At 41.2% G+C, this 13,390-nt stretch overlaps 1 long non-coding RNA gene across 1 annotated transcript in view; it reads left to right on the top strand.

Moving 5' to 3' along the window:
* The window catches only part of LOC140617460 (uncharacterized), a 62,648-nt gene extending 49,471 nt beyond the window's left edge, over window positions 1-13,177 (top strand). Inside the window, exons 4-6 of the long non-coding RNA XR_012017691.1 lie at window positions 526-592; window positions 846-932; window positions 12,989-13,177. This is a non-coding gene — a long non-coding RNA (uncharacterized lncRNA). The remainder of the gene's footprint in view (window positions 1-525; window positions 593-845; window positions 933-12,988) is intronic.
* The last annotated feature ends 213 nt before the right edge of the window (window positions 13,178-13,390 follow it).

Below are 13,390 nucleotides of genomic sequence, written 5' to 3' on the forward strand. Positions count from 1 at the left end.
TCAATTTATGTATGTTCTAAATAATTTTGAAATCTTCCCTGGATATCAGGCAGCTGGCACTCATTACTGTAAGAAAATACATGCTCAGGAACTAGAAGAGTTTGTTTAAACAATAGCATTGAACTGAAGGTAAAAAAAAAAAAAAAAAAGGTAATAGTTGGGGGGAGAGGGGGTGTACCCAGGTGGTAGCTTATGGAATACTAACAGTTTACCAAAGTGATCCAGTCAAATTCACAGATGCTGAAATCCAACTCCCTGAACATCTGCTCGGAAACCCTCACAGGCCACCCACAGAAAACAAGAGGATTTTTTTTTTCTCCCTCCAAAGGTGGGAGTGATGGATTGTGGATAATAACTTCTTAGGACAGGAAGTCGAAAAATAAAATGGAACAAAATGGGGTGGGATGAATTAATGATCATTTATATGTGAGATGCATTGTGAGTAAAAGTGGTGAAATGTACAAATGGAATGAGGTTATTTGGGGAGGCTCATGATCTGTTTATATTCTGCCCTCTTCTGTATAGGCCTTGAAGAGACTAGAAGACAGTCTGAAAACGTTAACATTCCATATAGGTGAATGCATGGGAGAAGGTAAGAAAACAAAAAAGAAAGAGGTGGAGGGAACGAAAAGGAGGGAGAGAGGGAGGAATTGCAGTTAAGTGTATTTCATTTGTAGAATAGGTTTCCTGGAGGGGGAAAAAGACAAACCCAAATATTGGTTACCATGTGATTAAATTAAAAGACATCTATTGAGTATTTGCTCAGTGCTAAGAAGTATCCCAAGATGAGTGGGGTCATTAGATCTCTTCATAAGACATATATGTCCTCCCTCTCATCACCACAGAAGATGGTCCAGTTCTTACCTCAACACAAAGCAGGAATCCACACCAGAATGGAGCCCAGTGCCAGGAATCTGGAGGAACCTCTAAAGGTAAGAAGGATTCTAGAATTTATCTAGGCCTTTCAAGGCTGACCTTAATCTTGAGTTATTGTAAGCTCATTGATGAGTCCTTCCCAGGTCCTTGGTCCTTCCCTGGTCCTTCCCAGAACTCACTGTCTTCTCATTAATTTCTAAATGGGCTAGATAGGAACTCCTGCGAATGATCCAAATCAGAACTGGATGTTTAAAAAAAAAAAAAAAAGAACTGGATGTTTAGGGAGAATGTATAAAGCATTATTTTTGTCTCTGTGAGTTTCTTATATCAGGCCACTCTCTTCCCCAAGAAAGAGCAGAGGAGTTGTAGGTTAAGGGAAACTCTACTGTCTGGGGCTGAAGAAAGGAGCCATAGGGTCAGAAGAAAATCCAGAGAATCCGGCTATGGGTACCAGTTGCTAGCTGTGCGCTACTAAACAAATTGCTCAACTTTTCATGTGTTCATTTTTTCACCTTTCAAACAATGGTAACATTACCTATGTCACAGTGTCACATGGATGATTAAGTGAGATAAGACAACCAAACATTCTGGTAATATCTAACCCAGATGTTAATTGATATTTATAAAATTATGAGAGAGGTACCTGGAAGGTGGGAGTATAGATTTCTAAGCAAGTTAGGGGAGTAAACCAGAGAGACTAGACCTCTAAGAAAGTCTCTGGAGATAAAGGATAACACTCAGGAAGTTGGAAGGATACATCCAAGCCAGTGATGGAAACTACCTAAATAATCAGATTCTGCTCTTAATTTATGAACTTGAGATCATATTTTTATAATCCTATTGAGCCTACATGCTGCCTGTGATAGAAGGACAACCGAAGGACACGGGAAGACAGCCTGAAATCCACTGCTATCAAGGGTTTTAGAGACAAGGAGTGTTGTGTTCCGGAAGCCGTAAACATGGGAGGGACAGAACTGGCCGCTTACAGCCATCTGGCTACAGTCCTACCACACCCTCTTCTCCATCCTGTCTGAAACCGCACCCCTGGGGCCCGCCTGAAGCTGGACCAGATTCCATATAAATTGGGGGACAGAACGCCTTTCTTAGACAATCTCTCAGAGAAACCCTGTTTCTTCTTGGGTCCCAGTCCTGGGTTTCTTTTCTCCTTCTCTTCATTAATTTTGCAATTTACTTTGTTGTATCTTTTAACCACACAATAAAGCCATGAGGAGACAAATGCTGAATTAACAAGCAGGGCTGCACAATTGAGCTATGCTAGTGGGTGTGAAGTAGCATCACACTGTGGTTTTGATTTGCATTTTCCTGATGACTAATGATGTTGAGCATCTTTTCATGTGTTTAATAGCCATTTGTACATTTTCTTTGGAGAATTGTCTGTTCAAGCAGTCTGCCAATTTTTTTAATTCGGTTATTTGTTTTTGCAATACTGAGCTGTAAGAGGTCTTTATATATTCTAGATATTATAGGTCTAGATAGATAAGAGGTCTTTATATACTCTCAATCTAGATATCTAGACTCTAGATACAGGATTTGCAAATTCTTTTCAATTCTGTGTGTTGTCTTTTCACTTTTTTAATATTGTTTTTGAAGCACAAAACATTTTAATTTTGATGAAGTCCCACTTATCTATATCTTCTTTTGTGGCTTGTGCTTTTGGTGTCATAAATAAGATTCTGTTGCCCAATTCAAGATCAGGAAGACTTACTCCAATGTTTTCTTCTAAGAGTTTTATAGTTTTACCTCTTACACTTAAGTCTTTTATCTATTTTGAGTCAATTTTTGTATATGGCGTGAGATAGGGGTCCAACTGCATTCTTTTGCCTGTGGTTATCCAGTTGTCTCAGTACCATTCGTTATAAAGATGATTCTTTCCCCCAGTGAAGGGTCTTGGCACCCTTGTCAAAAATCAGTTAACGTGGATTTATTTCTGGACATTCAGTTCTATCCCATTGATCTACATGTCTATCATTATGCCAGTACCACACTGTCTTAATTACTGTTGCTTTATAATAAGTTTTCAATTTAAGAAATATCAGTCCTCTGACTTTGTTCCTTTTTTTTCAGGACTATTTATTTATTCTGGGAGTATGAATTTAGAATCAGCTTGTCTAAGAAGCAAGCTGGAATTCTGATGGGAATTATATTGAATCTATAGACAAATCTAGGGAATATTGCCATCTTAACAATATTATGTTTTCTGATCCTTAGGAAACCTGAGTGGCTCAGTTGGTTATGTGTCTGCCTCTGGCTCAGGTCATGATCCCCAGGGTGCTGGGATTGAACCCATTGTATGGCTCCCTGCCCAGTGGGGAGTCTGCTTATCCTTCTCCCTCTATCCCTCCCCACGCACGTGTGCTTTCTCTCGCTCTCTCTCTCTACCAAATAAATAAAATCTTTTTTTAAAAAGTTGTTTGATCCATGAACATGGAATGACTTCTATTTACTTACAGCTTATTTATTTCAACAATGTTTTGTAGTTTTCAGAGTATAAATTTTGCACTTCTTTTGTTGAATTTATTCCCAAGTATTTCATTCTTTTTGATACTACTATAAATAGAATTGATTTCATTTTCAGAGTGTTCATTGCACATATATTCTGCAAACTAGCTGAACTTATTTATTAGTTATAATCATTTTTGTGAATTCCTTAGGGGTTATTTTGAGAATTCCTTAGGGATTATTTATATATAAGATCATGTCATCTAAAAATACTTTACGTCTTCCTTTCCAATCTGGATGACTTTTTATTTCTTTTTGTTGCCAAATTGCACTTGCTAGATCCTCTAATACAATGTGATAGCAGCATCCATGTCTTCTTGCTGATGTTTAGGAGAAAGTACCTACCTAGCCTTCTAACATTAAGTATGATGTTAACTGTAAGTTTTTCATAGATGCCCTTCATATAGTTAAGGAAGTTCCCTTCTATTCCTAATTTGTTAGTGTTTTATCATGAAAGGGAATTAGATTTGCCAAATGCTTCTTCTAAATCTAGAGAAATGCTCATGTGGCTTATTTTTATTCTGGTGTATTACATTAATTACACTGATTGACCTACCAACATCTTGAGCTCACAAGAGATTCTGAGCACAAACCAACCAACTAATCTGCTCCTGAATTCCTGAGCAACAGAAACTATGTGAGATAATAAATACTTATTGGTTTGTAAGCTACAAAATTTTAGGATAATTTCTTATGCAGGAATAGATAACCAATATAGTATTTTTATCTCTGTTTTATAGATGAAGAAATTGAGGTTTGAAGTATTTACCTGCTTCATAACCCCACCCTGGGTTAAAGACTTAGAAGTGGAAGTGATTTGAACCAGGTCTTCTGCCTCAAATAGGTTTTCCTCCACAAATTTCTACTATATTTGATGATTCAGTCCAAGTTTACTGCAAATTGTTGTCTCTGGTTGGTAAGCCCATCTCATATGGTTGGGCAAGTAGTTCACTGCATAGGGGCAATGGCTGAAGGGGCAGATGAAGACTGGTATTTAGCCTGAACTTTTCCTACCAAGCTGTGGGCCCCAGCTCAGGGCTGCATCTGCCCAGAGGAAATGGCCCCTTTTCAAATGTGTCCAGAGGCACAGTCTGTTTGCCAAGTCACATATGCCCAGAGGGCTGATAGCCCCATGGAGATATTTTTCTAATTTGCGCAGAGGCACTATAGGCACAATTAGGTTTACTCCAATAAAATTATATAACTGGAAAAAGTCTCCTATTTCCATGTTTACTAGTTTTACATGCCAATTAGGCAATATCAGTCTATGGAACTATTCCCAGACAGTTTTAAGTCTGTGACAAGATCTATTCTTGCCACCCTCTCCTACCTCCCACCCTCCAACACCTCTTCCTTGCTTTTGGGAAGGAGAAGAGCAAGAGAAAGACTTCCTAGTATTTGAATGTCTCCCACATGCCACTATGTGACTGGTCACCTTTCATACTCAATATCATTTAAAGCTGATAATTCTGAGAAGAAAATATTATTATCCTCAATTTATAGATAAGGAAACCCACTGAGAGAGGTCAAATAATGTATCTGAGTCACACAGATGGTAAATGGCAAAACTGAAGTTAAAACTCAGGCTCATCTGACTCCAGAATCTGTTCTACCCACCACAACTTTCCAACAAATCTAAAGAGGCTATCCTGCCAGGAACATCTGCATTCTCACAGATAACAAATAACATTCTGAACGAATTGCATTTAAGGCCCTAAGACATGAGGTTATTGTAGGCATTAGGAAGTACCAACACTCTTCAACATACAACATAAGTCACCACAATCTGCACAGTATAATCAGACAATCCACTGAAGTCCACATCCTGGATCTCAGAGGTTGTTGTACTTTTTAACTCTGAGGCCAAAAAGGTCTACTAATACGGGAAGGCAGATGTTCCTTTATTCCTTCCAGCAATATTTATTGAGTGTTTACTAGGTACCACTAGGATGTGGCAGGGAAAGAAGATACAGCAGTAACCAAGGTAGGTATGTTCCCTGATCTGGTGGAGCTTAGAAAATAATGGAGATCCTTATGCTGCCCCTTCTCATTTTTACACACATACATACACTCCACATCATACACACAGCTGAGTAGGAAAGAAACTATACACTTGGGTGCCTGGGTGGCTCAGTCAGCTAGGTGTCTGCCTTTGGCTCAGATCATGATCCTGGAGTCCTGGGATCCAGCCCCCATCAGAATTCCTGCTTAGTGGGGAGTCTGCTTCTCCCTCTCCCTCTGCCCCTCACCCAACTTATGCTCGCTTTTCTCTCTCTCTCTCTCTCTCTCTCTCTCTCAAATAAATAAAATCTTTAAAAAAGAAAAAGAAAGAAAGAAAGAGCAAAGAAAGAAAGAACAAAACCATACACTTAACTGTCATAACTCTTACAGTGGGAGGCTCAATTGACTAGGGCAGAGATGGTGGTTTAAAAATAAGCAATAGCTGAGAAAGCAGGGGTGATGCTTCCAAGAAATCTTCCTCTTATCTTCTCAAGGGAACAACAACAGCACGCACACAGATGCCTCTAAGCAGCCATTCATGGGGCCAGAGGAAGAGGCTCAGACAACCCTCCCCCTGACCTGAGGGTGAAGAGAGGGGCATGGCAGAGAAGGAGCACTTCTCAGAGAAGGAGGAGAAATGACCTTTAGGAAAAGTTGGCTTTAGAGTCAGGAATGTCAGCTTATCATTCCTATGATTTGACCAGAGAATCTCGGAAGGTGGCAGAGTTTGAGTTCATTTCAGAACAACATGTAGGAAGAATTAACTGGCCACCCAAAACCTTATCTGAACCTAAAATGTCTGCAAAATTGGGCAACAACATTCAAAGAAACAGCCTTTTCCTTGCAAGCTTTTAGTGCCAAGACTCCTTCTGGTCCAGTTGTAACTGAGTGAATATAGAAGCCAAGAAAATTAAATGGAATTTTTGGAACTTGATTCTGGGTGTGCTGCAAGCTGAAGACAGACATATTTGGGTTTATAAAAGTGGGGTGTAGGCTTATTTGTTTTAGGGTCCTTCCCATCCTCCAGAACCTTGGCCAATGTCACAGAGTCAGGCTGGCTTCCAGGCTCCCTGCAAAGACCAAAGTTCAAGGTGATCAATCCAAAAACTTCTCCATTTACAACATATTATATAGAGAGCATTTGCTGACAACACCCTTGTAATATGTTCAAAAGCTCCATATACCAGAAAAACTGGTTAGAAAAATGGAATTTGACACCATATCAAAGAAAAAGATGCATAGGTACTGATAAGATAGCAATGTAGGCTGTCTCAAGGGCCCCTGCACAAAGCAAAAAAAAGGACAGTGTGCAGGGATCAAGGCCATGCCTCTCCCAGCTAGAACAGCTCCCTTTCCCTCCTCATAAACTGGAACTCTGGAAAGCATTTAATCTAGGGGAATAAGGTCCAAATAGAGGAGACAGACAGGTAGACAGATAAAATATATAAAACATGAATGAATGCTGATATACAATAAATGCTGCATTCAGAGTTAGGAGGCTGCCCTAGCCCAGGCCACCACTGAGTCCCTATATGGTCTTAGGCAAGATCGTAACTTGTAAGTCTTGGGGTTGTTTCAACTGATCAACTCTCAATTTGGGCTAACAATTCTCTAGGGACCTTCAGCCCCAACAAAAATTGACTCTGATTGTAAGGAAGCTCTAGACAAAGCTTCCAGGTGTCTTAATGACCAGAGCTTGAACCCTACCTTGGTCTCCTCCTCTTGAGAAGATGGAGTTTCACATGGAGATAAACCTGAGAACTGTTGTCATCTCTATTCTTAGAAGACCCTTATAACTGAGCACAGAACACAATTTAGAGATGAAATTAGTGCTTCATACCATAGTGCCCTGGGCCATAATAATAATCTAGCACTCATAGTAATAAAAGTTTACTGTTATTGAGGATTCACATGGGTCAGACCTGGGGCCCAGCATTTTATAGATGTTGACTTCTTTAATCCCCACAACTTAGAACTATTATTTTTCCTGGGGTGCCTGGGTCACTCAGTCAGTTAAGCAACCAACTCTTGATTTCATGGTCTCAGGGTCATGGGTTGGAGCCCCATGTCAGGCTCCACACTCTACTGGGAGTCTGCTTGAGGTTCTTTCCCTGTCCCTCTCCCTCTATCACTTCCCCTTGTGCATTCTCTCTCTCTCTCTCTCTCTCTCAAATAAATAAATCTTTCAAAAAAACTGTTATCATTCCCATTTTACAAATGAGGAAACTAAGTCTCAACAAGGTTAGGTGATTTATCCCACACATTGTTGCTCAAATAGCAGAAGCAGACTTCAATGCCAGGCAGTCTAGCGTCAGTGTTCCTGACCACTATGCTGTACAAAGTGGAGACCAAGATGGAGGCCTTGTTGACATTTGAAGACTCATCAGGGGAGGAAGGAGAGGTTGTAAAAGCAATAACATACATGGTCTAGCAGATACATAGGTACTCAATAAAATCCAGGGGGATGCCTCAGAGATACTTCAGAACAGATTTGCCAAAGAAACAGAGGCCCAAGGGACAGAGGAGAAAGATAGACTGAAAAGTCGTTCTCAAAATAAAATATGAAGTCAGGCCAGTGACCACTGACAGAATGAGGACTAGATAAACAGGGAGGCCCCTACAGACAGGGTGAGGGAGCCATGTTGGTGAGGGGAAATTGCCAGAAACTCATGCCAAGTGTCCAAGAGCCTGTCTCCATTGCTTAATGGTTCTGGGACTGTTTGAATGGGTCTTGTACACTGCATTCCTGGTTTAGGTCTGAAAAAGGGTCAGTCCTGGGTCAAATGAGCTGAGAGGGCTCTGCCTCCACCCACTGAAGTACATTTCCTCTGTATTTGTGTTGATTTCTTCAGGAAGGGGTGAAAAGGAAGGGATATAAGCTATCATTTACTACATGCCCCCTATAACATTGAACTAAATCTCCCAGCTATTCCCCTTTCCCATTGCCCTGCAGCCTTCACCTTCTAGTCCAGGATTTCCAGAATCCCAGTCTTTCCCTCTGCTCCCCAGTCTACAATTGAGCTTTAAAAAATCCTTCACAGCTTACTTCTTTTGAGAAACTTTCACATCACAATTCTTACTGCCCCAGGCAACAATGAAGCATCACCATCCCTCAAAAAGGGTATGGAAAGGCTAGTCTGCAGGACTGAGAGAGGGGGGCAGTTGTGATCAAGAGCCACTCCCAGGACAGAAGCCAACAAGAAGCAGATGACAGGCACAAGTCCTACCACACATGAAGGACTCAGGTCATACCTGTTGGAAGGAAGGGAAGGAGGCAGAGAGAGAGGAAAAGAAGACAGAAAAGATGCTTCAATTGAGAGTTATAGTTGATTTGAAGATTTGGAGACCTCCAGATCCTACTCAGGACCTGCCAACAGCCAGTGAATTTTTATTTTATAAAATGAATCAGATAATACACTTCTATTATTGAACTTGATGGCTGCTTCGTACATAAATTATGTTCATCTCAGCCTGTCTCCCACTAAAGCACAAGCTGCTAAAGGCTAATGTGTTAAAACATTATCTATTTCTATTTGCTTCTCCTTTCTCCACACTGCTCTTGGGAGGCTGAGTTCTGCCCTTGCATCATTAACTTCCAGTGGGTTCTCCAATGAGAAGTACAGATGGAAAAATGGAGGATGGGAAAAGAGCATCTTCTGGAGAATTAATTCCTAGCTGCTAGGCCATGTTTGGGCAGTGGCTGTGTTCTTCTACCAAACCCCACAACTCCTGGTAAATGGCCCTTCCCCAAAAGCCGTAGCCCTCTCCAAGGCTGATAGCCACTTTTTCCCATGACACCTTCAGACTGAGAGGTGATATGGGTCTTCCACCATGTTCATGTTCATCCTGTACATTGTACCATCCCTTCCTGGTTCTCTAAACCATATCCCACAGCTTTGTAAGTTGTCCTTTCATTAAACCTCCATTCACATTTTTATTCCTTATGGATCAGTCACTCAGTATGGAGTTGACACTGTGCTAGGCACACACCAATTTGGTGCTGGAAATGAGCTCTATTTCCCCTCTTCCTCCTTCCTGCTAGTGCCAGGGAACCCCAGCCCCAGCCCTACAGGGGTAACTCCTACCTAATTCTTTTCCCTTTAATAAAATTTTATTGTAGATGATGAATATATCTCTGGGTTTAGGCTTAGAAATCTCTCTTACAATGTAAATACGACTTCTGGGAGGAGCACATTCTTATCTTGATCATTATGGAAGTGAATAACCTTCTCTGACTTATTGGGGAAAGTGGATAAATATAACATGTTTTGAGAGTCTGATTTATTAGCCATTATTTAAGCGTTATCACCTACACAACTCCCTAAAGACATAGTACAGCAAATGTTGCTTGATGGGGACAAAGGAAGGAAAAGATTGTTCATTGCACGCTAAGGAGGATGCTGAGGGTGGGTGACTAGAGGAATGTGAGGACACAGAGGACAAGTAAAGGGGATTATGTCCAAAGATACGGAAGGACCCTAAAAAGAAACTGGATTCTTTCACATATTTGTACAGGGCTGGGCTGGCCCCACCTATTTCCTTCCTCCTTCTCTCCACCCATTACTGCTCTACTTGAACTGCTGCTTCCTCCTTCTCCTCCTCCTCTTTCTCTCTTGTGTCCTTGGGCTCCACTTATGTATTGCCTAGTTGCAGATGAAATTCACGTTCACAATTGGCAGAAAGATCCCAGGTACCTCTGGTGTACCATTTAAACAGATGAGGGCCTGAGGACAGGTAGGGAATCTGAGAGAATGTTTCCATATGGGCCCCGACATTTGTGGCTCTGCCTACAATGGGTATTATGTGGATGAAACACCAATAGGCAGGATTCATCCATCCAGGAGGCCGAGGACATCCATTCACCCATATTGGTGTTCTCAAGATACCTGGGTGACTGGTGAATTGGCAAGCAAGGAGACGTCTCCCTTCTTCAGCATTTAAATAATGCCAGTGCTGATCACACCACACACACAAGGATAGGAGTTAATAACTCTCTAGAAGGGTCCCTACAGCTACATGATTCTCTGAGATACAGACTTTTTGGTTATCAAGGAAAGGAAAGGGGCAAGGGCCTGTCAACTCTGATCACATGTACAGTTCTGGGCTCTTGCTCATGGGATTTATGGCAGAGGCTGCTACTGCCTACTGCAGTATCTTTTTACCTCATCAACTGGAGAAATGACATTTCCCAGCCTCTGCTAAGTTCTGGCCAATGTGTGATTAGCAGAGGCAATGCATAGCAGCTTCCAGGAAATCTCTTTTTTATAAGACTGCTGTCAGGTGCTATTTTTCCCCTTCTTAATTGTCCCTCCCTTCTTTCTGCTGTTTAGAGTGTGGATGTGATGGCTAGAGCTTGTGTAACCACCCAAGACCATGAGATGAGAGCCGCATACAGAGGATACCAGAATATTAAAACCAAAGTCTGAGCCCTTGACTGTGCATGACTGTACCAATCCTAGACTGCTTACTTCTAGACATCTTATATTTGAAAGGAAAATAAATTTCTATCTTGTTTATAACACTGTAATTTTGGTTTCTTTGTTATATGTCACTTTATCTGATCCTAATTGACAAAGCATTTCTCCAGGCTTTAGGTATAACACCAAAGCCATCTTGAATAAATTCTAGTCCAGAAATTCCATTGTCATTTCCTTAATTTCTCTGGAGGTGTCTAAATATGGAACTCACTTTCCCTTTCTTTTGAGGGAAATTAAGAAGACAATATTCCCATGGTCCCTGAAGATGCCCATCTCATGAATGACAAAGCAGAAAGTGAAATAGCATCTGGGTTCCCATCCAGGCCAAATTCTGGTTCCCTGGTTTGCCAAGAGCAGCTATCCCACAGTCGAACTATGAAATAGACACAGGAAACCCACTACATTTAGGGCCACAATCAAAATCAGTAATGATGCATGTCTCCAGATGACTTGGTGATCCTTGGATAAAAAGAGGCTTAGGAAATAGAAACTCATCCTTGTCCTCGGCTAGAAAACAGCACTCCGTGAGTCAGATCCGGCGCAACAGAACTGAGGCACAGAATGGTGCATCAAGCCACTTCAGGAAGTAGTGAACAGTAGGAGGAAGTGGCAAGTGATGAGAAGGGAGGGTGGAGAAGGTGGACTGCCAGAGAGTGGACACAATGTCTCCAATCACTCTTCCAGCTGTGCCAGCCATGGTGTGTTTTGGTCCCTTCGTGATCTTGTGATGAACCTCTTTTCTCATCACTCTTCACCTTCTCCACTATCATCAGGCCTGCCCCAAACATAAATTCTAGATCATTCCTTAAAGAAATTATGCTCTCCTATAGCTACAGGCCTCTGTTCACGCTCTTCTGTGTGTTTATAAAGCCTTAACCTTCTACCACTTGGAATGATACCTCCTCAATAAAGCCTTCTTAGATTTCCTCAGGCCAAGTTAGAACATTTTCCCCCTTGCTTTCAGAGCACTTTATACAGTCATATGAACTTCCATTTTAGGGATAACCAAGGGGCTGTATCATATGTACATTTGACTTGCATGGATTTAACTACACGTGCTCAGTAAACAGAAAGAGGGAAAAGAAGGAGAAAAGAGAAAGACATATTTTTATTCCTAACACTCTACAAAATATAGCTTCATAAAATTTTTAAAACAATTTTTAGGGGTGCCTAAGTTGCTTAGTCAATTAAGCATCTGCCTTCAGCTCAGGTCATGATCCCAGTGTCCTGGGATTGAATCCCACATCAGGGTCCCTGCTCAGCAGAGAGCCTGCCTTTCCCTCCCTCTCTGCTGTTTCCCCTACTTGTGTACTCGCACACTGGAGCTCTCTTTCTCTTTCTGTCAAATAAATAAATAAAATCTTTTTAAAAAATTGCTTTTAAGGAAGTACTCACTAAAATTGAAAAAAAATGAAGGAAGTTTCTTAGACTTGATTTTAGGGATTTTTGTGGGGGCGATTTTCTTGACTATTTGTTATTTCACTTTATATGCTGACTTTGGACTAAATCTCTGAATGAAATGTGACTCCTCTGCATAGCATCACGTGGTGACTTCTCTAATTGTCCCAGACAGACTGTTCCAGGCTATGTGCTTCTGAAAGACAGCAACTCATATCATTCATTTTGGGTTTTCTGAGCCTAGCACAGTGTCTAGTAGACAGTTAGTGCCCAATAAACATTTGTTGAAAGAAAAGTTGAATGGCTCCAGCATTTCCCATTGGCTACTACTTAAATTGAGTCTGAGGGAAACTGTCTCACTCCACTCACCTCTACAATACCCTTTCCAAACTCTCATCTGAGCCCATCTTTGAAGGGACCTAAACAAGAGCTATTCACTTTGCAAAGCAACACACTTCCCTGCTTTGTTAGAAAATGTCTAACAAAGTCCAATTATTAAGAAACTAGGACAGTCGGGAGTGCTCATTGTGGCACCGTGAGTGACAGGGAACTTAATGAATTCTGCACTGCCACTACCACCAATAAATTTAGCTATAGGAATCAGAAGCCTTTCATTATTGAACTCATAACACTGGCTTTCTGCTATTAGAATTTGAGAAATTGAGGGTCCACTTCACTTTCAACTATGATCCTGAGAACTGTCTCTACTGTCTCAGTTATCCAGAGGCCAGCCTTCAGGAATGCTCAGAATGGCTGTGAACCTGGAAGTAATGATGGAGCAAAACAACGAAAAACTTTTCAGTGGATAAATCAACTTTTGAACACCCATCATAATAGATCAGAGAGACAGGGACCTGAAGATGACAGCAGATGCCTGCTTGGCTGAGTCAGGAAGAAAATGAGCTGCAGCAGCTGCTGCTGCAGAGGACACATCTTTGGTAAGGAGATATATCTTTGGTAAGGAGAGGAATAAGCCTATCATAAGGTGCTGGTTGTTTGTTTCAATTTCTTTCTCCTCTTATCGCCTCCCTCTACCTCCCTTTATGGGAAACCAAAAATCCTCACTTTATATTCATACATTAATTCAAGAAATTTCTTTGAATATCTGCTCTGGGTCA

This window comes from Canis lupus, chromosome 25 (assembly GCF_048164855.1).
Source record: "Canis lupus baileyi chromosome 25, mCanLup2.hap1, whole genome shotgun sequence".
Classification (NCBI taxonomy): Eukaryota; Metazoa; Chordata; class Mammalia; order Carnivora; family Canidae; genus Canis; species Canis lupus.